General features: G+C 35.6%; 1 long non-coding RNA gene across 2 annotated transcripts in view; it reads left to right on the top strand.

Moving 5' to 3' along the window:
- The window catches only part of LOC128107060 (uncharacterized), a 44,597-nt gene that overhangs the window by 15,450 nt on the left and 14,672 nt on the right, over nt 1-14,475 (top strand). For both annotated transcript variants that reach the window (XR_008216939.1, XR_008216938.1), the window contains exon 4: nt 499-726. This is a non-coding gene — a long non-coding RNA (uncharacterized LOC128107060). The remainder of the gene's footprint in view (nt 1-498; nt 727-14,475) is intronic.

A 14,475-nucleotide genomic window follows, 5' to 3' on the forward strand; every position in this document is an offset into this window, starting at 1 on the left:
TACAGAAATGAAAGCAAAGGCCAGGTGGTGGTGGAGCATGCCTTTAAGCATAGCATTCAAGAGGCAGAGCCAGGTGAATCTTAAAAAAAAAAAAAAAAAAAAAAAAAAATGAAAACAAGATTAAAACCTACTGTTCTTCACAGTTAAGTCCTCTTTGCTCAAGTATGAGCTTTATTTTTTTCTTCCTCAATATTATAACTTATATTTTGATGTTATTCATTCATTATCATTATTCAAATAATACCTGAAAACTTCTATCGAGATCATCAGACTCAATACTCCTAGGATAATATTTTTAAATAAAATTTTAAAAATCCTAGTGTTTGTAAAATAACATTTCATGGTAGAAATAAAGTCTTTGATAAAATAAAACAAGAAATGCATTTGAAAAGAACAAGCCAATTTGAATATTCGTGCTCAGAATAGACACTCTATAATTAAAGAGTCATGATTTAGTGTAATCTAATATTTCTATTCCAATTACTATTGTTAATGTAGTGGGTAGCTTTGATCTGGAAGTTCCAACCTCCAATGAGACTTCGGCAACTGTCACACCTACAAAGCAGGGCCAAGGGAGGCGCCTGGAGACCCGAGATCTGGATCGGCCAGCGCGCTCTCTGGTCCGGGACCCTGGACAGTGGAGGTGGGCCAAGCAGAGCTCCAGAGAACACCGCTGGACTGTGATACACCTTCCCCAGACCCCGCGACCTACCTATCCTTTAATTTGTAAGTTACGCCATTAAATAAATCTCCTTTTAACTACGTGGAGTGGCCTTAATAATTTCACCAATAGTTTAACTTAATTTTTAATTTTTAACCTAAAATAATTGCCACACATACATATGATTGATACATTAGAATAATTTTGTTTTTGATTTTTAAATAATAAAGTATCTTACTATAATACATAAGTTTAATGCATACTTCTCTTAAAATATCTCCATTTGTACATTAATATATTTCTGCCTTACTCATAGAGACATAATTTATTTTAGTTTACAGAGTATAGATTGACAATCAAGGGTGTTTAAACATCTAATGTTGTCTTTATGCTTAGGAAACTCAGAAGTTAGCAGAAAGACTATTGATGAAGACCTGGTGAATTCGGTTGTTGCTTTTTCTAGTTTCTACTTTGAAAGTGTTGGCTCACACTTTTCTAGTTTAAATGAAAGCATTTACTTCATTTTCTTGTGTGGAATGAATTATTTTTCTGGTTTGTAAATACTGATAGAGGGCCCAATTGTGCGTAGGTAGAGCACAGGCTCCTTAGCCTTATAAACTGCAATCACCTGCCAGAAATGTGCATAGTATCAAGAGATAACAATGAGTCACAAAAAAAAATAAAAAGATTCTAGCTTCTCCTCACTTACTTCTGATGGCTGCATTTTTCTAGGAGGCATGGAGCTAAGATAAGATCTCATCTGAATGCATTTCCTGAGCATCTGCTTGGACATATTACAAAAACCCCTACTGGCAAAGGAAGTCTCCTATACAAGCTTTTATTTAAGGGTTTAGAAAATTAATAATACATTCATTCACTTTGCCACCTAGAGAGAAGTGACAGCATGTCAGAAAATCAGATGATCACACATCCTAAGGATTTAGACATGAATGGAACAGAATGCATGGATCAAAGAACAGAGAACAATGGGTGTCCAGACGTCTCCGCAGGTACCGCCTGCAGACATGTCTATCTTTGGCAGAACAATGCACAGATAAGTCAATGTCAGCAGTTCTGGTGACAGCAACAAAATGTGACCCATGGATATTTCTCCACAATGTGATGCTGCTTCGCAAGGATGAGTTTTTACTCTGAAAATCAACTCTGAGAAAATTTATGTAAATGATTGTGATTAAATTCTAGCATGTATGTCTGCATCTGTTCATGTGTGAACAGATGACACATACACACACACACACACTTGTACATTCAAGCATACAGACACACAAACACAAAAAGCAACTGAAGTTAACTGTGAATGTCTTTCTTCAATGTAGGATTAATTCCTAAAGGAATGATTTGTTATTCATCTTTCTGATGACCTTCAAATCAAAAATAAATGTAATTTGTACTATATGTACAACAGACAAGATTTGATGGTAGTTTCTAAGTGTTTTATATAATATATCAAGCACTTGTTTCAAATAAATTTCCATGCCCTGAAAATAAAAATGCTGTATATCTTCAACTTCACCCCACAGGGAATTGAATCAGGAGCATCACTATATTGAGATTTGTACCTTATCTCAAAGCTAAGGAAAAATAAAATGCACAGCCCAATGTACATTTAATAAAAAGAATTTTCCTGCTTCCTTTATATTAAATATAGAAGAGATAATGCCAGCATTTTGGGGAAAGTTTTAATGGAAATCTTAATTGAATAGTGCAGTAGTTTGAGTATTATTGCCCCCAAAGGCAATAGGGAGTGCCACTATTGGGAAGTGCAGCCTTATTTAAGTAGGTGTGGCCTTGTTGAAGGAAGTGTGTCACTGTGGGGCAGGCTTTGAGGCCTCTTTTGCACAAGCTTACCTCAATGTGACTATCAGGCTACTTCCTGATACTGTGCGATCAAGATGTAGCCAGCACCATGTCTGCTTGCATGTTGTGATGCTCTCTGCCATGATGATAATGGACTGAACCTCTGAAACTGTAAGTCACCACCTCAATTAAATATTTTCCTTCATAAGGGTTGCTGTAGTTATGGTGTGTCTTCACAGCAATAAAAACCCTAACTAAGATGCCAGGAGCCATCCCCTGTGGTAGATGGGTCTGCAGAGGATGTGAGGAGTCAGCAGGGAAGGAAGTGAGCCAGGCCATGGTGGTCGGGAGAATCTTACAGTCTGACTGACTAGCAGCCAGAGTGTTTCTTTATTTATACAGAATTTAGTTAGCAGGGATACATTCATGATGTTCCAAAACATAGATCATATCATTTTTGGTTTGGGACATGTGTTTCCCTTCCATTTCCTCATCTTTTAGTCATCATTAATAATCTATTACAGAACAGAGTTATCATTTCCAATCATTTTCCCTCAAGTTTTGACATTATTAGTAAACAGAGTTATCATTCTTACTCATAAACCCATAACCCAATTTTTGAGAATCTAGAGGCATATGACAGCCTGTGCTCAGGCTGGGTGCTTTGGTTGCTTCAAGGACACTAGACCAAAACAAAAATCTTCAATCACCCTGGGCATGGTGCCATGTCCCAAGCAGTGTATTATTAACTCTTAGTGGTCAGAGTGCCCAGGAAAAATCCTCAGGCTAAAGCTGCTGCAGTTATTATTCAAATCTGGCATAATACAATCAATGTTCACATTTATACCTTATAGAATTTGTCTATATGTCTAATCCTGGCATTCTGTAGTTCCTTGGTCATATGACATTGTAGTGGCTTTACATGAGCTAACTTCTAACAGGGGGGAGGTCCTAACATCTCATACTCTTATAATCTTTCCACTCCCTACTTTGCTCATCAATATATCTCTATGTAGGGCAGAGTTGTATGCCATGTAATTGTCTGAGTGTATCGTGGAAACAGACTTGAAATCTGAATTGTGGCCAACTCCTCTAGCCCACCAGATCTTGTTGACCTTTTTGAATTTACTTTGTTTTGAATATCTTGTTCCAGTGTAAGTAGAGGAACAGATGTTTCAAGAATGTCTCATAGCCTCATGAAAGCTTCTTCTTTTTTTTTTCACAACCTCCAAGGTGTAAGGAAGACCTTCAAGTAGATAAGGATATCTCCCTCAAAGTGGGGAGAATAGGATGTTCAGGACTTTCCTGGATAAGCTTAGAAGCAACACTCCTGGGAGAAAGCATAAATGATGCATAAAGAATTTTCCATCAATCCAATATCCCCAAGTATATAACAGGTGGAAATGAAAACCAAAGGTGGCATGGCAGCCATCATGTGTCTCAACTTTGCTGGATCTTTTTCAAGCAGCTGTGCTGGATTTGTGACTTCTGCCATTCCATTCAAATATGGCTGTGCCACTAAGACAAATAGAAAACTTAGTAATACATATATTTTTAAACAGGTCTATAAGTATTAATCACAATATAGACTGTAATTTAGTGTTTGTACCTATTGTTTCAAAACATATCTTAAGGCTCCAATCATCTTTAAAATTAACAAGCATTTCACTTTCTGCATAGCTACAAACTATGTCCTATATAGAAATATTAAGGTATCCAGTGACTGCCCTTTTATCTCAGACCATCAGCATTTGGGGAATGAATGTTTAATTTGTTATTAACCACTGGAATTTCTTTCTGATTTCCCTTTTTCCTTATATTCAGAAAGATATAAACCAATCAGCTTGTAAAGAGCTCCAGGGTACAGCAGAGGAGATGCAGAAGTCCTTTTATCTTAAGAACAGCTGTGACCTGTAGCATGACCCCATTGTGAAGCAAATGTCAATCATTCTTTCAAGTGTGCAAGTTAAAAACTACAGGAGAGGGAATTTAGTTTCCTGTCAGATATGAATGGTCAATGATAATGTGGGAATAATGGTCTTGAGAATGTTTCATCTCAAAAAGTTTCAAAATTTGGGGTATGTTTAGAAGGCTATGGCTGACTATTTAACAGAACATTGAGCATGTAATCATGGTTAAGACTGAGAAGTCGAAGGTTCTTATTGCTACTTTTCATGTATTCATGAGATTTTACAGAATGATTGAAGTAATCCAGTCATATCAGCTGTCTCACAAAAGTAAAAAATGCCAATATTAATTATATGGTTATTTGTATTATAAATAATGATATTATATTCACATTATATCAGATTTTGTCATTTAAAGAACAAAGGATTCCCATATTTTATTTTAGTCAGTACTTTATAATTCTTCAGATTATACATATTCGAGAGGCTATAATATTTCATTATATTTTCTTACTAAGTATCTCTCTTATTAGCCTATTCTGTCATATTATAGTTGTCTAAATAATTCCATAATAAGGATTATGTAATGTTAACCCTGTTTTTTTTCCCAGGATCACTGCAAAGTTAAAATTTTGTTTGAAGATTTAGTTAGCTCATCCAATTTATAGACAAAAAAATGTATAATTTTCATAATTATGCAAATATTTGTGTTTGTGGTCTGTATCAGTTTTTTACATTAAATCTAAAATAATTTGCAAATTAATATATTAGCTCCTCTTGTCCACAAAGAATATACTAATTCTAAGAATATCCAAGAATGAGATGATTGAAAGTGTGGGTAGTACTGATCTGTTCAATAAGCACAATGGATCATAAAGGAGAAGGCTATAGTGTGAGTGCTGTGAGAGGTTTGTATTGCCTGGACATAGCAGACAAGGTAAGGATGGAAACTGGCAAAGACAGCACAGAGAAGCATGAAATTTCATCACTCTATCCAGAAAGGCAACAGTTTAGATCTACTACAGTTTATTGTAGAAATTTTCACTTTTAAAAAATTTGTATTTCAGATGACTCCTGGTAATTAAAATTATGAACAGTAAAATTAAATATAAGAGGAAAGAATGACATATAAATCAGACTTTTTGTTATTATGTCTTTCTGAAGTGAATTATGCATGAATAGTCTCCGTTCCATGCTTATGAGGCTTTCTCCCACACACAGACCTTGTCTTATGCAGAGCTAACTTTCATGGGCTGCATCATTGGGAACATGTGTTCTTTGAGGATGCTACAGAGAGAATACTGAGTGTTAGAGGAGTCACATTTTGACTTTACTGTTCTCACCCATATGAGACAAAACTGTATTCAGAAAAATACAACAATTAAATAACTCTGTCACAGGCCTGAACACAAATTGCAGAAAGTAAATGTGTGTGTGTGTGTGTGTGTGTGTGTGTGTGTGTGTGTGTGAAAATCAGAAATCAGTAATATTTTTTGTTAAAATCAATTCTATAGTTAAACCAATGAAGTATTTTTCTTTGATTTGGCTAAGAAACTCAACTATATGTCAGAATAAATTAAGGTTCTTTATTTGTGTGTGTGTGTGTGTGTGTGTGTGTGTGTGTGTGTGTGTGTGTGGTGTGTAATTTGGTACTTCATTGGTTTATTGGGCTGTACCACTGACACAATAATTATGTGAACTATTCCTGGAAAAATTAACAAGTATCTTCATATCAGAAAAAATCACCCATTCATGTCAAGTCTGATGGATCTATGTGTTTAATTAGGTTCATTTACATGACCATGAGTAAGGGACTGATTATAGGAACATGGACAACATTCTTGCAGCTTCATCACTTGGGGGAGAAATTTTCTTTCCAAACAAACTATCAACTGTGAACATATACTTTGTAGGGATGGAGTCTTGTGATCCCCTCCTCTTGTTAATAGTTTACCGCATACAAACCCTCCTGCGAATATTCCAGCATCTGTTAATTGCCTATACACCTTCATGAAAGGACAGGACCTCATGAACCTCAACACATCTCCATGATGGATATTCAATGAGCTCAATCTTGTGCAGGCAGCCTGTTAATCATCACAGCTAATACGAGTGCAAGACTGCAATGCCCATGCTATTTCTATCAGGTAGGATTCTACAAATAGACACCAATCACTCCTTCTGTTACAACCATTCGCTCTCTACTTACATAAAAGTCTTCAAGTGTTGGAGGGAAAATATAGATATCCTGTGTCAGGGGAACATTTAATCTTCATTTATACTCAAACTTTGATAAGCTCTGAGTCTTGTCAGTAACTGCCAACCACTGCAAAAATAGGATACTCTAAAAATAATGACAGCACCAATAATCTATGGCTATAAACATAAATATATAAAAGAAAAATTGACCAGCATATCATAAGAATTTAGTAAAACAATAGCAAAAGTTTACCAATACAACTATGTTTTCCCCTGCTACAGGCTTTTTGACAATACCAGGAGTTCATTTTCTTCTGCAGAGAAAGTCTTAAACCCAATGATAAAAATCACCTGGCTATACCTATAACTGATATACTACCATTTAACCAGTGGGGATACATTGTGAGGTGAGATGTGTTGGTGATGTAGGATAATGAGTGCACATGTTGGTAGGTCTGTTACAGACAAGTTTTTCCCTTTGGCCCACATAGTGCTTTTCAACATAGTAGAAACCAGTAAGGAGGAAGGGAACTCCTAGATCAGTACCAGATTGATTTCTGTAGCTCTTGAACCAAAAATATATAGTGGCTCCAGGAAAATGTCTTATCATCTAGTTCTTCTGGGTAATCAATGAACAGTAGGTATGGATTGTCTCTTTTTGAGTTGTTGTACTTAAATGTCTAGTAGAACCCACTCCCCTACAAAAAGTTATTATGGTCAATTCTCATTGCTATATGTTACACTCAAGAATTGGACGGTAACAACCTGTTCCAGAAGCAACAACATACTGTGACAGTGGACCTAGAAAATGTAAGCTAGTGTCATCCTAGAAACTTCAAAGCAACTGGGTGACTTTTACAGTGCTTGGATGCTCTATATATAGTACTGGGGAAAACATAGTCAATTGTCCTATGCAATTGTGAACCCTGCTAGCTACAAAAATCCTGGCCTAACCAGATATGCCTATTGGTGTAATAGTGGTAAAAACATTATGGAAATCCCCAATCACTTGTTCTTGGATTTAAAGCACATCTCACAAGATTGAACACAAACCTTGTCCCTTTAATTGACTAGGCCTCAGGATCTAACTGAGAACCTAAAACTCTTATTCTGTGGAATGTATAGAATAATAAACCTTCACCTCAGTTCTTTTCTTTATATCCATTTATTAGTGCATTATTCAATCCTTTTCAGAGTAGGTATCTTTTTTGAAGTATGCAACCATTTCCTTCAGAGACCACGAACTAAGCAATGTTGAGAAAATAAGAGAACATGGAGTGCCCAGCTCTAAGATGGACATATATATCAAAAACCCTCACTTCAAGACTGTGGACAAGAATATGGAAACCTTCTAAAAACCAGAGACGATAGACATCTTCAGGGACAGAGTATTTTACAGGAAATAACAGTGCAGTTGCACAGATAATCTTACAGTTGACTATGGCTGTGTGTACAAGACATGTGTAAGATCATGGCATCCAAAATCTCACAAGTGATTGGGAATGGACTCATGAAGTCTGATCCCTAGCTGATGACATCATGACAACTGGTGGAAGTAGGGGGTGGAATAATTCATTTTCTTTAGGAATACAGATTCTGGAATGCTTCTAAAGGTCCAGTGGATGACCTTCTATATCTGCACATACAGCCAAGACTAAATGGATTCACTCAGTTTTTTTAAGCAGAGCACATTAAGTTGATAGGGGAAAACAGTGGGACAATAGAGAAGGTATTTGCGGAGAGGAAATAGGGATGAGTGATTTGATCAAAATATTTTGCATGAGCCGGGCAGTGGTGGCACACGCCTTTAATCCCAGCACTCGGGAGGCAGAGCCAGGCAGATCTCTGTGAGTTCAAGGCCAGCCTGATCTCCAAAGCGAGTTCCAGGAAAGGCGCAAAGCTACACAGAGAAACCCTGTCTCGAAAAACCAAAAAAAAAAAAAAATATTTTGCATGAATATAATACTTCCCAAACAAAATCCAAACACTAAACAAAATTTTCTAGGTAGTGTAGATAAAACCAGGTGCCTAATGGTGGAAAATTCCAAGCTTATCATGCTAAGAGTTTGTGTACATATGCACATACATAAACATACACATATGAACTGTAACTTGATAAGTACTTCTAAGAAGCCTGTAAAAAAATCATTGAATATATCTTTTTTATTTAATTATACACTCCAAGAGAAATATTTGGATGTCTTCTGGGATTTGCCTCAAGTACTGTTTCTCTCAGAAAGTTCACACATTTTCCTTCTGTATTCTCTAAGGGAATCACTTCCCTTCCCTTCTGAAAAGAATTGGTCAGATTTCAAAAACTATATTTGGCATATAGCTATTAAAATCTGTGAGAGAATAAAAATACAGTATTTCTATGTGTTTTTCCCATGACTCAGGTAAAAGATTCAATTATATTTCCATGTGCATTTTGATAAATTTGCATCTCAAGTAAGATTTAGGATAGATTTCATTGCTGGTCTACTCATTCCCCTGAAAATTGTTTCTTTTTATCATTATCATTGTCAGAAATATTTCCTAAAAATAATTTGTGTTGAAAATTTTTAATCTTGCTTGGAAATAAGATCTTTTCAGTTGAAATTTAGTAAAGAAGTGTTCATATTCTATTTATGTTTGTCCTGAATATAGTATGATGAGATTAGCACTTCAAAAATACTTTTCCCTCCAGCAGATGTGAAAAAATATAGAAACCACAGCCACACATTACAGAGGGAGTGAGAGAACTTGGAACACACAGCCTTAAATGGAAGGTCTCCATCAAATCCCTCCCCTCAGTGTTCAAGGAACCCTGTGACAGAGGAGGCAGAAAGAGTGTCAGGGCTAGAGGAGTTAGTGGACATCAAAAAGCATGGTCTTCAAAATCAGTATGGGCAAAGTTTATATGAACTCACATAGACTGAGGCAGCATGCACGGGGGCTTCATGTGTCTGCTCTGGGTCATCTGCATTTATATTGTGGCTTCAAATTTAGTGTTTTTATGGAATTCCTGAGGGTGTGAATGAGTGGGTCTCTGGTTCTTGTGCCGTCTCATGCACTATTTTCTTTCTACTGGTTTGTCTTGTCCAATTTCAATGTGACAGATTTGGTTTATTTTATTATATCTTATTTCTATCTCTTAGAAGCTTATTGTGTTCTAATGAGAGACAGAAAGGAAGTGGATCCAGATGGGAGGGGACATGGGAAAGAACTGGGAAGATTAGAGGGAGAATGAATCAAAATCAGGATATGATACTTGAGAAAAGAATCTACTTTTACTAACAAGAAAAATAATTAAAAAATAAAACTAAATAATAAGGAAATCATTATTATATCTTGCATGACAATAAAAACCAAACAGACAAAGGACATGAGAAAAGAAAAAGAAACAAAGAAGGAGAGAGACAGAGGGAGTGGGAATTGAGATGAGGATGTAAAGGAGGACACTTTCCAAAGAAACAAACAGCTTTGTCTTTGAAGAGTCCAAAGTTGTCTAGGTCTTTGGAAAGCAAGGAGAAAAAAATGAACACTCTCTCTTTTCCCCCATTGTACATATCTGTTTTGATCTGTCTGAACAGTCCTCATGAGCTTCAGAATGTTTGCTGTTTGTAGTAATAATCAGCATCAGGGGAGTTCACTTGCTCCTAGGGTTAACTTCTAACCGACTTCAGAAAGTGTATGATTGTTGTGGGATGTTCTGTATGGCAAATGTGTTGCTCTGATTGGTTTGGAAATAAAACACTGATTGGCCAGTAGTCAGGCAGGAGGAAGTATAGGCAGGACAAGGAGGAGAATAAAGCTGGGAAGTGGAAGGCTGAGTCAGAGACACTGCCAGCAGCCATGATGACAAACAGCATGTGAAGATGCCGGTAAGCCACGAGCCACGTGGCAAGGTATAGAAATCCTTATAAAGAAATCGATTTATAGAAATGGATTAATTTAAGCTGTAAGAACAGTTAGCAAGAAGCCTGCCATGGCCATACAGTTTGTAAGCAAGAGAGAGAGAGAGAGAGAGAGAGAGAGAGAGAGAGAGAGAGAGAGAGAGAGAGAGAGAGAAAACAAAAAGAAAAAAGAAAACCCCACAATACTCTATTTTCTTCCTCCTCTTCCTCCTCCTCGTCCTCCTTCTCTTCTCTGTGCTTTGCTTTTTTGGAAGGCACTACTTTTCCTCTTACCTATGCTGTTTGGATTATTGCCATGTTCCTTGTATTTTAAAATAAGAATCTGTTAGGGAATTAATTTAAATGCAAATTCTTATAGTTATCAGCAAAGACTGAATCAATAAGGTAGTAATCTTGAGACAAAGAATGTCTGTGTTTAGCAGTCCTTGCATACACTTCAGTGATTTCTATTGTATACAGAGGCAATTGTCACATGATCAGACAGAAATGGGCTGATACTAAGCCTCATTTGCTCCATAATGACTCATAATAGACTTTGAAGTTAAATATTAGCAGAGACTAAGGTGTGGTACATATTTTGTATATTTTAATACATCACCTACAGTGACTGCCTCAGATGCTTTTTGAGGAAGAATTTGATAAGTTTTGTTTACTTAGCTCAGTGATGTCATAGGGTCATCCTGTCTCAATGTTTTTAAGACTGGATTATTGTTCCATATTATGTGTGTCCTCTTTTATCAGCTCAATCTGAGAAAACAACACTTGGGAATCAGAAAGTATTGAATGCATAAGAGAAGTACTTAAATAAATAAACTAGTCTTTCACACTGGAAGGTTCACAATTAGTAATTTGGAGTCAAATTTATTTACAGTATCAAAGAAAATATGTTTCAAACAAAATAACCTAAAAATGAAGTTTTCTTATTAACATTTCTATTTCTGTTCTTCCCCCTCTTACCTTTTCCTTCTCCTTCTTTATTTTTACCAACTATTTGTGTCTATTACAGCTAATTTCATGGCATAAGCACTTTTTATTAATGAGTGAAGAATCAAATAATTAGTTCAAAGTCCCCTGGTCTTAACCGTATTGAGTTCACTTAAATATCTAAGTGAGAATGGCACCACAAGTGTTATATTCATTGTTTATAATAATACTCCGTTATGAGGGAACCGTGACTGTTCCTTCCTGCTGTAAACTTGTAAATACAATCTTCTTGAGAAATAAAGTGTTCACAAACAGTCAATTCATGATGCATTTGCAGTGGATTAAGGTAGAAGCCTAAATCTGCTGTGATAAATGTAATAAAAAAAAGAAATTTCAATGCTGGCACACACACACACACACACACACACACACACACACGCACACACACGCACACACACACACACACGCACACACACACTACAGAAGATGACCATGTGACATTTAGGGTAAAATTTGAATAGTGAAACGGAACAACATTCAAAGATTTGCTAGAAGCTAACAGAAACTTGGAGAAACTCACAGCACTGATTATTCTTTTCAGTTTCAGGGAACAGACTTTACCAAGGCTAAAATTAAAATTAAGATTTAATTTTTCCAGGCTCTGTATTTATATAAAATAGATGTCTGTGGTAAGCATCACCTAATTTGGCTTATTACCTTGGTGGTGTGAAGAAACTTGTCTAATGACCAATAATGTAAGAAAGTAACAAAAAACAGTTACAATATTTAAGCTCACTTTTCAGTATGTGTTTATGTACATTTGTCTCTGTGTTTACATGTATTTTTCCTGCTTTTTTTAAAAAGCTCTTTTTTTGTCTGTTTTGTCCAATTCTGGTTTGTTTGTTTTGTTCTGTCTTATTTTATTTTTTCTCATTCCTTAGATACCTGTTTGTTTTCTAAGGAAAGACAGAGAGGGATTGGATTCAGATGCAAGGCAAGACCAGGGGAATTTCAGAAGACCTGGTAGAGGAAAAAGCATGATCAGAAGTTTTTATATGGAAAACATCTAATTCAACTAAAGAAAGATCAAAGACAAGACACTTTTTTAAAAAAAATTTTGCCTCCAGTTCATGCTGTACTGTACTCTAGTGGTTTATTTGAATCTAAAACTCACATTCTTGCTCAATATAGCTTGATCACTGTATACAACGAGCTAGGGTATTTTCCCTGTGGTTAAGTCTATGGTATCCTGCATACTGAGTCTTGAAATGAGACTTACCCTACATGGGGATGGTGCTAATGCCTCAGTCAAACAGTATGCCTTCTTGGATCATCTTGAGATTTCTCTATCTTGCAGGTATTATTATTTATCCATGACATGTTTACATAATAAATATACTCAGACAAATAGAAAATTCCAATATATCATGTATGCCCATCTAATTGTACTTTCTGATAAGTATGTAATCCCTGAACATAAATGATAAAGAAAAGAAGATCAGAACATCAAGGTTGACCATGGTTATTTGGGTATTGGAGGACAGCCTTGAAGGCCAGTGGCTCTTTCCCAAGCACTACTTAAAAAAAAAAAAGTATTTTTACAAATAATGCATATACCTAATATATTGAAAAATACTGTGTAATATGTGTATAGAAGATTGAGTTTTATTAGAGAAGAATAATTATGAAGAACAATTCTAATAAATAAAGAATGACTACTTTTGTTCTTAAAAAGGGAAGAGTTGAAACTAAGATTTACAAATTTCAGTACACCACTAAAGACATTAGTTCAGAAAACAGATCACAGATAAAAGAAATATTTTAGGCCGGGCGGTGGTGGCGCACGCCTTTAATCCCAGCACTCGGGAGGCAGAGCCAGGCGGATCTCTGTGAGTTCAAGGCCAGCCTGGACTACCAAGTGAGTTCCAGGAAAGGCACAAAGCTACACAGAGAAACCCTGTCTCGAAAAACCAAAAAAAAAAAAAAAAAAAGAAAGAAAAAAGAAAAAAAGAAATATTTTAGGCTTATTCAAAAAGTATTCCATTTCTTCAGGAATTTAATTATAAGATGCAAAAAATGCCCACTAGAAAATCAAGCCACAGTTTAATAGAATTGAAATGAGAAAAGTTCATGATTTATACTTGCTGTGAGATTAGACTGAGCATGTGTTTGAAATGGTCTTTGCAGCTCATACTGGGTGCCAAGGACAAAACTCTTTGTGTTAATTCTAAGTATATATTTGAAGCTAGTGTTTTTGAACCTCTTGGTGACAGTGCCCTTTGTGGGATTTGCAACGATATGGAACACATCCTGCTTCATTGTGCCCACATGGCTCTCCACTTCACAATTAATTGCTAACATTCCTTCTTGTCTGTGGGTACATTATATTCTAAACATAAGGACTTTTCACGATTAAGAGAAATTGCTAGTACTTTGGCCAGCAGAATAAACTCGAACTTGTATTAACAATACTATAAGCCTCTCTGTTTGTATAGAAAATTATAATCATGCACTAAAACTCAATGTCATGTTTTATTTCTACAATAACGACACTTTGGGGCTAATGCTTATTCAAGGAGAGCACTGCTATGTGAATTAGATAAGCAATGAGATTACAAGTTTGTCATTTACTGGAATAATTCTGTAGATTTATGGAAATATTATATAATGACTTGCCATAAACTAGGTAATTATTCAAAGTTTCTGTGGTTTTTAATATGCTTCATAAGTTTTTGTCATAAATTATAGAGGTGAATAGGTATAAATAAGTTACACTTTCCATAGAAAGCCAATTTGTTTATTTAAAAGTGTGTTTGCTTTTATTGAAGAAACATTAACATATAATGTTACACACAGGTATTGATTAGAATCTGTGAGTCCTGAAATTTGTGTATCTATACATCCTATTCTCCCATTTTATAGAATGTGTCTGTTATTTTGTAAGTATATCTGTGGCCTCTTCTTAGTCAATTATAATTTAAATACAGTCTCTTCTGTCTCTCCACTTTCTCATCATTGTTTTGCTAATTTTCACTTTCTTTTTTTTTTTTTTATTTACTTATTATTTATT

This window comes from Peromyscus californicus, unplaced genomic scaffold (assembly GCF_007827085.1).
Source record: "Peromyscus californicus insignis strain IS unplaced genomic scaffold, ASM782708v3 Scaffold_12__1_contigs__length_115047231, whole genome shotgun sequence".
Classification (NCBI taxonomy): Eukaryota; Metazoa; Chordata; class Mammalia; order Rodentia; family Cricetidae; genus Peromyscus; species Peromyscus californicus.